Consider the following 10719-nt stretch of genomic DNA (forward strand, 5'->3'; position numbering starts at 1 on the left):
CTGCGCGCATATTCTAAGCCGACTAACACATAATTGTTAAGGACATCATAAAATGGTTCTCGGTGAAAACTTGACCGAGGGCCATTTTACGACGTCCTTGACTCGAGTGTGCGCTGCTTCCTGGGCAAGGTAAAGAACACCGAAAATACTTCAATGCCGTTCTCGAGCTACGCTGACTTTTACAAAGGGTACAGCTGACACGGCTTACGTAATCTGGTTTCCTGGTCATTTGTGTGAAAAATCTGTCCGACAAAGAAGAAGAAGAAGAAGTGCGCGCAGAGAGAGAGAGAGAGAGAGAGAGAGAGAGAGAGAGACAGACAGACAGACAGACAGACAGACAGACAGACAGACAGACAGACAGACAGACAGACAGACAGACAGACAGACAGACAGACTTTCCGCACTCGTTAAAATGTCAGTCGATACTGGAATGAATGTTGAAACATTGTAAACCGAAAAAAAAAAAAAATAATAATATTAAAATTAAACATTCATACGAGTTACTATCTGTGACAAGGACGCATAAGAAGTATAGCAACTAAATATTAATCCGCTTACCCATTGCTCCTCTTCGCACCTCGGCCTGTGAGTCGTCCTTTTCCTGAGTACTTGCACACAAGTTTTGCGTATGCATACTTCAGTTCGTCTGGAAAAGGCTGTTTTGAATTCTTGTTCGCAAGTTGAACAGCACGACTGTATTTGACCACGTACACCAAATCGTTCTTTCTGGAAAAGTCTGCCAGCCGTTCGGTAAGATCATTCCAACTTCTGAATGTTTTCCCCAACTGTCATTTGTGCCATTTCTCAGCGATTGATCAACGGTGTGGTTATTATGGATGTAGTAAGTGTCGAATTGTGAGAATGCACAGTTCTGTCCGCCAAGTGGTTTTAAACACTGCGCGTATTTGCACCAAGTAATAACGTGTCACATCAAAATAGTTCTTTACCTGTCAGATAGTTTAGCGCCAAAAACATGAACCAATGATAGCCCATGGATTAGTAAGTCATATGATGTTGGGGCGGGGCCAATGAACTAATGTCAACACAGTAAGTATCAACCAATGTTTGGCTCCGCCCCCACATCACGTGGACTGGGTGGCCGAGTGGTAACGCACTTGCGCTCGGAAGCGAGAGGTTGCGAGTTCGACCCTGGGTCAGGGCGTTAGCAATTTTCTCCCCCCTTTCCTAACCTAGGTGGTGGGTTCAAGTGCTAGTCTTTCGGATGAGACGAAAAACCGAGGTCCCTTCGTGTACACTACATTGGGGTGTGCACGTTAAAGATCCCACGATTGACAAAAGGGTCTTTCCTGGCAAAATTGTATAGGCATAGATAAAACAATGTCCACCAAAATACCCGTGTGACTTGGAATAATAGGCCGTGAAAAGTAGGATATGCGCCGAAATGGCTGCGATCTGCTGGTCGATGTGAATGCATGATGTATTGTGTAAAAAAATTCCATCTCACACGGCATAAATAGATCCCTGCGCCTTGAGTCCGAGTCTGGAGATACGCGCGCGATAGAAGACTTCATATATATAATCACGTGACCCATAAACCCATCGCCTGTAATTAGATCATACTATTACCGCTTCAGTTCTGAGACATCCTGCTTGCTGGCGCGCGCGCAGAGAAAAAAATTCCCTCTTTATCTTCACTTCTGATGCTCATCCTATTGTTGTTGGCACTCGGGTTTGTTTGTTTGTTTGCTTAACGCCCAGCCGACCACGAAGGGCCATATCAGGGCGGTGCTGCTTTTGACATATAACGTGCGCCACACACAAGACAGAAGTCGCAGCACAGGCTTCATGTCTCACCCAGTCACATTATTCTGACACCTGACCAACCAGTCCTAGCACTAACCCCATAATGCCAGACGCCAGGCGGAGCAGCCACTAGATTGCCAATTTTAAAGTCTTAGGTATGACCCCGCCGGGGTTCGAACCCACGACCTCCCGATCACGGGGCGGACGCCTTACCACGAGGATTGGGACTCGGGTAACAGGGAGCGAAGGGCAGTGCCCCACCTAGTGATCGAGTGCCACAACCCAGACTTTTCCCTCAATATATATATAGGTTTTAAACTCCTGCTTCCGGATTATACAAAACACATTAAAACATGTATTAAACAATGGCGACTGCACGTGAGAGGGAACAATAAAGAGACCAAAAAGCAATGTACTCACGTTAAAATGACGAACACGGAACGAATAACAGCGACGTTTCGACCTAAGGGTCTTCTTCAGGCACAAAAACACAAAAATACACACACACAAAAGAAGAAAGACGATAGAACAAATGAAGAGAAGAATAACTGACAAAACAACTGCACTGCACAAACCAACAAATGACAAAGACTGTCTTTGTCATTTGTTGGTTTGTCCAGTGCAGTTGTTTTGTCAGTTATTCTTCTCTTCATTTGTTCTATCGTCTTTCTTCTTTTTTGTGTGTGTATTTTTGTGTTTTTGTGCCTGAAGAAGACCCTTAGGTCGAAACGTCGCTGTTATTCGTTCCGCAGGGGCGGATCTGGGGGGGGGGGGGAGGGTGCAATGGGTGCAATTGCACCCCCCCCCCAGCGGGACAAAAAAAAAAAAAAAAAAAGAAGAAAAAAAAAGAAGAAAAATGTATCACCTGAAAAAAGCACTTTACACGCTCAGATTGCACCAGATTGCACAATTTGGCTTCCTTTTTAAAAAAAAATTCCGGGGGGGGCATGCCCCCGGACCCCCCTAGCATGCTCGGCGCTTCGTGCCATCGGTTCGGCGCTTCGCTGATAAGATACAAAACAAAAAAAAAGAACTTTGCACCCCCCCTTTCAAAACCCAGATCCGCCCCTGTTCCGTGTTCGTCATTTTAACGTGAGTACGTACATTGCTTTTTGGTCTCTACATTAAAACATGTTTACATTAACGAGAGGATAGCTGTTTTCTCTCAAGTTTACTTCCCTATAGGTCAGTATTACGTGTTTGCGCATGTTCTTTATATTTTTTTCTTACAATGTTGTCACTTTTAAACCTCTCTCTCTCCCTCCCTCGTACCTCTCTCTCTCTCCCTCCCTCCTTTGCTGCCTCTCTCTCCCTTCCTCCATACCTCTCTATCTCCCTCCCTCCTTTGCCCCCTCTCTCTCTGTCTCCCTTCCGCCATACCTCTCTCTCTCCCTCCCTCCTTTGCTCCCTCTATCTCTCTCTCACTCTCTTTCTCCGTACCTCTCTCTCTCCCTCCCTTCATCCGTACCTATCTCTCTCTCTCCCTTCATCCGTACCTCTCTCTCTCCCTCCCTTCCTCCGTACCTTTCTCTCTCCCTCCCTTCCTCCGTACCTCTCTCTCTCCCTCCCTTCTTTGCACCCTCTCTCTGTCTCCCTTCCGCCATACCTCTCTCTCTCCCTCCCTCCTTTGCTCCCTCTGTCTCTCTCTCACTCTCTTTCTCCGTACCTCTCTCTCTCCCTCCCTTCATCCGTACCTCTCTCCCTCCCTTCCTCCGTACCTCTCTCTCTCCCTCCCTTCCTCCGTACCTTTCTCTCACCCTCCATTCCTCCGTACCTCTCTCTCTCCCTCCCTTCATCTGTACCTCTCTCTCTCCCTCCCTTCCTCCGTACCTTTCTCTCTCCCTCCCTCCCTCCTTACCTCTCTCTCTATCTGTCTTTCCTTTGCTCCCCCTACGCGGTTCATACTTCGCAATAAGTCAAGTCAAGTCAATATTTATTTCAAAAAACCCCTAGGGTTACATGAATAAAATAAATAAAAATTGCAATAAACACGACAAAAAAGATGTAATAATGAGACACAACACTTCGAATTAACCTAAAATAAATCTCATAACAAAATAATTGTAATCCTTTTTTTTTTTTTAACAGGAATGTATATGTTTCTGTGTTTGTTTTTGTTTTAATACAAAAAAAAACCCGTGATCAAATAATCAGAACTCTTTCAAAATACTCTTAATAAAATATATTAAATGCAATAAAAAAAATTTTTTTAATTCAAATAAATGTTTTAGTTTGACTACATTTGAATAGAAACTGAATTCTGATGAAAGCAGTTACTGTAAAGTCATTTGAAGTCACATGATAAAAATCACATGGTTTAGTTGAGCAGACCACAAAGTGCAGAGCTAAAATATGTGTATGAATCTGTGTGAAAATCCAGTCCGTTTGTCCACAGGGATGCTAGGAAGCAGTCAAATGGGGTCGCTCAATCTGCTCAAATCCAGTCAAATGGGGTCGCACGGGCCGACAAATGGGGACGTCCCCGTTTGTCGGAAGCGTCCCCATTTGACTGCTCTCCAGTGACAATCGTCCCCATTTGTCGGTAAAACCACCTACACACACACACACACACACACACACACACACACACACACACACACACACACACACACACACACACACACGCGCGGAAAGAAATCTGTGGAAGACATCGTGGTCTTCTCATAAAAACTCGGATTCCACTAACCCTTTTAGGTCCTGATAAAATTCCTCTCCTGACCCCCCCCCCCCCCCCCCCCCCGCCCCCCCCCACCCCCCCTTACCCCCCCCCCTTCTTTTAGACAAACAAATCGCCCACAAAACGCCTATAATCCCTTTTAATCCCCGAGTACGCTAGTACAAGGGTCCAGCAGACTTTAATTGTCTGTCTGTGTGTGTGTCTCGACTTAACAGCTTATTGCTGGGAAACTACTGGGCGCAGCTCGTTCAAAAGTTGATACACTAACTTGATAATAGGTCCGATTGATCGTATTAAAACTTCATAATGTTACCTGGGACCTAAATGCGAAATAAACCACAAAAAAACGACTTGGCGGTGGGAGGAATTCGCGGTGCAACAGCCAGCCAGGCAGTCTGATAAAACGGTGCAAGGTCTCGGCAAACCAAGACTATGCCATACCAAACACTGTAGAAGAAACTACAATGGGAAGAAGGATAACTTCCTCATTGGGCATGCTTAGAAATGAGAATGGCTAAATATGAGTTATTCCCCTTTGCTGCATGCTGACCAGACTGTCTCCTGCTTTGTTATGACTAGTACAGTCGATCTTTCTCATGTTGTGACTTGCTTTATTTTCACATTTTCGGTATTTAAAACAGCAAACACACACACACACACACACACACACACACACACACACACACACACATACACTGAAGAAGTTTCCATTCTGATTCGGTTATTTTATTTGGTGCTATATGTTTGCTTCACATTGTTTCTTTTTTTTTACATTGCTTGAGGTATCCCCATTCGCTAAACACATCCATAATGCATGCATGGCTCATTCGAAAGAGGGCAACTGAACAACTGATGCCCAATAGCAATAAATACTGAACAACTGAACAATAAATAGCAATAAAATGATGACAGTGCCAAGTTTTTAAGTACAAAGTGAAATCATGTGACTGGACAAAGGCACAATTACAAAATACAAATAAAAAAATCGTGGCCCATTTTAAATTAAGTTCTCAGCTCATGGGGAAGCATAAGATGACCCTAGAAACCGAAATTAGGAGACCTCCCGCCCCCAGGGCAGACTACAAAAAAAAAAGGGGGGGGGGTAATTTGTGAAAAAGTATAAAAGGAATCAAAAACTGTATACATGTATTTAGTTAATACCCCAAAAAGTTGTATAGTATATACAATGTCAGACCCTAAAGAAAGTTTGTTAGTCATTGCTTAGGCAAAACAAAGCAAAATAGTCTGTTTACGGTATCCCGACCAACCCTATTATTTTTTCCCCGCCAACCCTAGACCTTTTTTTTGGCATTTGGAGAAAAAGAAAAAGAAAAAAAATCAATTTTGTTCCTGTTTTTTTGCAAAATAATTTAAAAAGATGGTTATAAAAAAAAAATTAAGAAAAGCCGACCTACCGACCCTCTTTTTGTGTGCCTATGTTACTGTAAACAGACCAAAAGGTACATCAAAAACAACACACCAGGGATGCTACTCTCCCCTTAAAAATAGCCATGGGTCATAGGTGTGACGTTTGAATCTTTTAGCTAAATAAAACCATAGGCAATTGATCGGAAATATCAGGAAAAATCTTACAAGTTTATTATTTGTTTGCTTGGACCAATCCTCTTGCCGAAGTGTTTTACAGTAAAAATTGATTTTACGTCAAAAGTATCACAGGAATATCGAATGTTGAGGTAAGGCTGGGATAGCCAAGTTCAAGAATAACGGAAGGTGACTGTTGAATCTTTTTGAAAATGTATAAAAATATAGATGGTAGGCAATTCAAAATTAAAAAAGGACTCTCGGAGCATGGACTTTTGAGTCAAAAATTAAAGAAGGCTCTATGAGCCGAAGTACATGTTTTGTCTCTTTTTTTTTATTTTGAATTCCCTACGATCTATATATTGATACAATTTTGGACCCTCTTTGTACGGAGAGAGTTGGCAATTGTTAATCACATTCTCTCATCTCATCGACTCTCCTTCGGCTCCTTGGTAACATGCGTTCCGTCTCTGCCAGGAATGGACACAGCAGCAGATAACCGGTAAATATGTAACAGGCATAAATGGCAAAATAGCTCGCCTCGCCTGATAATATATGAGACAACTGTTCTATTACAAAGTCTTTCTTGGGAGGCTTGGCTAATTTACTCGCTCGTTTTACACGGGGTTCCATCGTTTTCTTTTCTAATCGGAAAACCTTGCTCCTCAGTTTGTTGACCTTCTGCCGAAGTTCCGCTTCACGAGGGGATGGGGAGGATGACGACTTTGATGCTTTACATCCTATGTCCTCCAGGATCGCCTGAATGTCATCTAAAAAAGAAAACACACACACAAAACACACATAAAATAACATAACCATAACAAGTTACAACCTGGAAGAAATTAAAACATGTGTAATTCAATCACAAAATGAAAATAAACAATAGCGTAGGAAGGCAGGCCAGAAATGAAGTGTATTAGCAACTATGGATTCGATGTGGAACAATGATGGAATTGACCTTGTTTGGTACTGAATGGGTGAGGCCATTAGAACTGTACCCACGGAATACGCGCTATATAAGCTTTATATTGATTGATTGATTGATTGATTAGGACAACAGTACCAGGTAAACTCCTCACACACCATGCCTCTTTCTTTCTTTCTTTATTTGGTGTTTAACGTCGTTTTCAACCACGAAGCTTATATCGCGACGGGGAAAGGGGGGGGGGGGGGGGAGATGGGAATAGAGCCACTTAATTGTTTCTTGTCAAACCATGCCTCTAACAGGATATGTTTCCCATCTTTACGTGTGGGAACTACAGGTACAATTTCATCCATCCATGCATCCGCCCTATACAGCTTCTTCTTCTTCTGCGTTCGTGGGCTGAAACTCCCACGTGCACTCATTTATTTGCACAAGTGGAATTTTATGTGTATGACCGTTTTTACCCCGCCATTTAGGCAGCCATACGCCGCTTTCGGAGGAAGCATGCGGGGTATTTTTGTGTTTCTAAAACCCACCGAACTCTGACATGGATTACAGGATCTTTTTCGTGCGTATTTGGTCTTGTGCTTGCGTGTACACATGAAGGGGGATAAGTCACTAGCAGGTCTGCACATAAGTTGACCTGGGAGATCGGAAACATCTCCACACTTAACCCACCAGGCGGCCGCGACCGGGATTCGAACCCTCGACCTTCCGAGTTAATAGACCGACGTCTTACCACCCCGCCCCAGCGCCCGTCACCCTATACAGCGATTATCAACTATGTAATGGATGGGTTTAAACATTTTTTGATGTCAGGGTGTTCTTCATGGTTAAAAATCTCTTACCTGGTTGAACAATTTGTGTATCAGGCGACAGGTCGGTGCTGGCTTCATTTGTAGCTACCCTTTGCGATGGTGGCTTCCTCCCACTAGCAACCTGCAAATTGCACAGCTCTTTAACTGACAAACTCACAACCAACACCCAGTCACAATGAAACATTTCTCCCAATTTCATGGCATTGGTCTTAGGCCACACACAAAAAGTGTATGTTTCTGGTAAGGCAAAACAAAAAATAATCTGTTTACGGTATCCGGACCGACCCTATTTTTTTCCCACCGGCCCTAGACTTTTTGGGGGCATTAAAAAATAAAATTAAAATATTCAGATGGCTAAAATACAAAACTAAAAAGCCGACCTACCGACGCTATTTTTGGGGGGCCTATGTTACCTTAAACAGACTTTTTTGTGACCTAACATGACTAAAGGTGGAGATTTTTTTTCCAACCTTTTTTTTTTTAAACCATCTTTTTAACTATTTTGTTGAAAAACAGGAAAACAATTGATTTTCGAATACCCCTTTTATTTTTGAAAATGCAAAAAAAAAAAAATGTCTAGGGTCGTCGGGAAAACATAGGTAGGGTCAGGTGACCAGAAACATACAACTTTTTTGTTGTTGACGCCGACCCTATACCTTTTTTGCCATTTGGGGCTGTTTTTTTTTGCAAAATAAGTTCATCATATCATCATAATCAGGACGTCGATCCAAAATAAGTAACTTTTTTTTGTTGGCCTTATCATTTTTTTGCGCTAAATGCAAACAGGCATTATTTGATGGGAACAATGCTGTTGTTTTCAATTCTTACATCAGCCTCAAACTTGTCATTACTCAACCTGCATTTAATAGTGTGCTTCTTTGGTTTGCAAAAACCTAAAACCAATAAATAAATAACCTTCGGTGGTGGATTGGGCACTGCAAACAATGTCGGGACAGCATTCCACACAAGTGATCCTCTCTGCAGGATTGTTTTACTGGTTGGCCTCAAAGTGATCAGTACAAAGCTTGAGACCTTGAACAGCAGCTGGCTGCAGCTTTTCAAAGTCCTCTCGCCTTGTGAATTGCATCCATATTCTGCACCTAGTTTGACAATAAAAACAACAATGTTATTGTTAAACTAAGCAAAAAGGAAAGACAAAGAAAGCTAAATCAGATCTTCAGTCTAAATCTAACGCTCTGCCTGAACGCAAAACGGATGAGTGATGTACCTTTGTACTGTAGTTTTCCCGTAAGCAAGGTTTGATAAAGGTTTCGGCAAATATGCCCACGGGTTTGTCATCAAGTGTAAACTGTTGTTTTGTACTGACTGCTGACTCACACTCACAGTCGTAAGTACTCGCTGACGCTGTAGTCTACTGAGTGAGTTGACTCGAGCCATTGCATTCTCATTCTGAAGAAGGTAAACCTGATGAAATAATCACTGCACAACCCACCTTTTTTCTTCTGTAGGGAACTTGTGGAAAGTTTTCCCGAAGCAGCTCTGTTTGTAACGGGCGTTCTTGCAACAAAAAGCCGAGCACAATTATTTACCACCACCTCGCACACGATCGGTACCTACGCGATCCGCCATTTTGTTTTCGCCGCCAGCATGTGACTAGGGACGATAACCCACAAACACTTTTTCGCATTTTCTTCGCAAGTTCCACGTCTTCCTTTTGTACAGTGTTTGGGCATACTCGTAGCAAAGCCGCCGAATGGTACCGTAAACCAAGAATAGTGACGTAATTACGTCACGGTCGAAAGTCTTTGACGTCAATGCCTCCCTGTAGTCTTTTTCTCTCGCGCGGTGTGTGTGTGTGTGTGTGTTCATTTTGTGCACATGTGTTAGTGTTACTGTTTGTGTGTGTGTGTGTGTGTGTGTGTGTGTGTGTGTGTGTAAGAAAAAAAGAGAGAGAGGGAGGGAGTGAGAGAGAGAGTGTGTGTGTGTGTGTGTGTGTGTGTGTGTGTGGGGGTGTGTGTGTGTGTGTGTGTGTGTGTGTGTGTGTGTGAATGTCTGAAGAGTACTCGGGTCCAGCGCGAGCGTTTTTTATTCTGTTTAGTCTGGGGAAAAACAGGGTCAGAGAGTATGCATGTCCGGGGTTTTATCAGCCTCACTACGTAATGTCAAGACTCGCTGCTGTTTTTTGCTAGCTCCAATCGATCCAAGGGTCCATCAGCCAAATGTTGGATCCATTGAACTCGGATCCTTTGACATCTGCTAAGGATTAATGGATCCAGGGGTCGATTGAAATAACCCTTCTCGATCCTGTATCATCCTTCCGTATTTGCCCTGCTAGGTATTAATTGTCAAGACACACTACGGTTCTTTGCTAGCTCCAATCGATCCAAGGATCCATCAGCCATTGAACTAGGATCCTTTGACTTCTGCTAAGGTTTGATGGATCCAGGGGTTCATTGGTTGATTGAAATATCCCTACTCGATCCAAGGATCCATCAGCCATTGAACTTTATTGAATTTTGATCATTTGACTTCTGCTAAGGTTTGATGGATCCATGGGTTGATTGGTGGATTCAAATAACCATACTCGATCCAAGGATCCATCAGCCATTGAACTTTGATCTTTAGACTTCTGCTATGGTTTGATGGATCCAGGGGATGTTTGGTTGATTCAAATGAAATGGTGTCATCTTTGAATCCATCGGTTCCTGGTGCCATTGACTTTCTCGTGAGTTCGCTCAGACATTCTTATACTAGTCTGTGTAGTCTTGGATCTTCTTTTTTTTTTTTTTTTTTTTTTAAATTTGCCAAGCACATCATTGTGGGGCTTTTAAACAAAAAATTCAAGCATCCGTCTACAACGTATCACCATTCATCCTTCAACATTTACACAATACTGAAATATCTCAACGCTAATTCATATCCTAACATCACATTTATATCAATAGGCCTACCATATCTGTACTTACTGATACACATTTTTGAAATGAGCAAAATATGATTAATAATTTTGTTTATGGGGGTTTGCACTTCTG

At 42.7% G+C, this 10719-nt stretch overlaps 1 long non-coding RNA gene across 1 annotated transcript; it reads right to left on the reverse strand.

Moving 5' to 3' along the window:
- Positions 1 to 5539: 5539 nt before the first annotated feature.
- On the reverse strand, positions 5540 to 9613 carry LOC138956933 (uncharacterized). The gene is made up of 3 exons (XR_011452872.1): positions 8642 to 9613; positions 7757 to 7847; positions 5540 to 6753 (listed from the first exon to the last, which is right to left on the reverse strand). It is a non-coding gene; the product is annotated as an uncharacterized lncRNA (long non-coding RNA).
- Between the last annotated feature and the right edge of the window lie 1106 nt (positions 9614 to 10719).

Source organism: Littorina saxatilis, unplaced genomic scaffold (genome assembly GCF_037325665.1).
Source record: "Littorina saxatilis isolate snail1 unplaced genomic scaffold, US_GU_Lsax_2.0 scaffold_408, whole genome shotgun sequence".
Lineage (NCBI taxonomy): Eukaryota > Metazoa > Mollusca > Gastropoda > Littorinimorpha > Littorinidae > Littorina > Littorina saxatilis.